Genomic DNA, 2018 nt, shown 5'->3' with positions numbered 1-2018 from the left:
CTTATCTCAAAAATGTTCTTGGAACAGTCCTCAGTTAGGAGGGGTAGGACTAGGTTTGTTCCAGGAGACCCTTATCTAAAAAATGTTCTTGGAACAGTTTTCAATTGGGAGGGGGTCGGACTCTGGGGTGAAGAGTTCAGGAATGTACTCTGGGGTGAAGAGTTCAGGTGTCCAGTAATTTTCCTCTTTCAGAAGACCACTTATTTGTTTGAGTTAATTTTATATCCAGCTACTTTGCTGAAATTGTTTTTCAGGTTTAGAAGTTCTCTGGTTGAAATTTGTTATTACTTAATTATACTATCAAATAAGCTACAAATAGTGATATTTTGACTTCATCTTTTCCAATTTGCATCCCTCCCACCTCCTTTTGTTCTCTAATTGCTATATTTAACAGGTAAGGAGAGAGTGGACAGCCTTGCCTAGTCCCTGATTTTAGCTCTACCACCTTCAAATCACAGGACCCTTCTCTCCCCTGCTGCCTAGGTGAGGAGCCAGAAATCTGTGCTGCCTCTGGCAGCCTGTAAGAGGCAAAGTTATCTCTCCCACGTCCATAAGCAGGGATGGGTGTCAGGGCTAGCTTATCTCAGCCAGTTGACATCGACATGGACCCAGGTTGCAGCCCAAACCATAGATGTCCACATGTTCTTTGATGGTAACATGGGCCATGGAAAATGCCATAGCCCCCTGCTATAGCAGGGTTAAGGAGCCATGTGGCCTTTCGCAGCAACATGGGAGTATATCAGTATGGCCTCAAATGGTAGCGCATGCTCCTCACAACCTCTCTTCATGATGCAGAAACCATTTCTCTCACCTTTCTCTCCCATCTCTCCACCACACTCCTACTCATCTTAGCCTTCCTTTCCTGTGCAAGCTGGAGCTAGAAGGTCTCTGGATATCTTCAGACTGAGTTTTTTTTCTAGTTTTATTTGCTTCATGCTGTTAACCATTGTACTACGTTTTGGTAGTACCAGGTACTGCTCTGTCTGAAATTATTGGTGCTTTATTCATTTTTCACTTTGATGTCACCCAGGGTAGGCTTTGCAATATTTGTTATTTGAGAAACTCACCCATATTTCTGCTGTCTTTATTCAGAAAAGCAGTAACACATTGTGTTCTCTAGTCTAACTTAGGAATCTACGAATAAATATGTTTCGAACTGGCTGATTTCCTGGACTGACAAAACCTTTTCAAAGCACATACAAGTTTCACAATATGTCAGATACATAAATCTCATTGATAGGTCACCATGTGTCTGAATTTACTTCATCACAATGCAAAGTATATCGTAGGTAAAAACAAAATACTAAAAATTCAGGTTTAACTGTATAAATAAGAAGATGGAAATATCATTAAAATATCCCCTATAAATCAGAAATATTACACCCACAGAGTTTAAGAAAAATGACAGGGTAAACAAAGACATGCAAATAGACAAGGTAACATATAAGGGGACAACCTCATGGAGCTTTATGCTTAGACAAAGAGGAAACTAAAGCATGCTAAAAGCATGAGAAGCAGTCTCCTCAGATGAATGGTAATCACATTTTTGTACAATACATGGACAGTCCCATAATTGTACAAGTAAGTTTATATGAACTGAACAATTTGCACATATGTATACATATATGATATACATGTATATGTTATGAGTGTATGTGATGATAAAATAAATAGAAGTTATGAATTAGAATAACAGGCATATATAGGAATGGTTGGAGGGAGGAAAGGAGTGAGGACATAGGGGGGAACATGATGTAAAATGTAGTCTAATTTCAAATAAAAATACTTAAAATGATTGTTAATGATGATATCTTCATTTACAACAAATGAAGATTTACTAATTGTTTTTATTTAAACCATATGTAACAATGGACACAAGAAACAAACTCATGTAATCATTTTAATATCTGACAAATAGACTTCAAACCAAAATTAATCGGGAATTATACACTATATAACATATGTTAAACAAAGCAAAATCCACAAAAAATATATTCCATCTCTGTCTTAGTCAGGGT

This window comes from Mus caroli, chromosome 2 (genome assembly GCF_900094665.2).
Source record: "Mus caroli chromosome 2, CAROLI_EIJ_v1.1, whole genome shotgun sequence".
Classification (NCBI taxonomy): domain Eukaryota; kingdom Metazoa; phylum Chordata; class Mammalia; order Rodentia; family Muridae; genus Mus; species Mus caroli.
The sequence above is the reverse complement of the archived record's forward strand: the minus strand, read 5'-3'. Positions refer to the sequence as shown.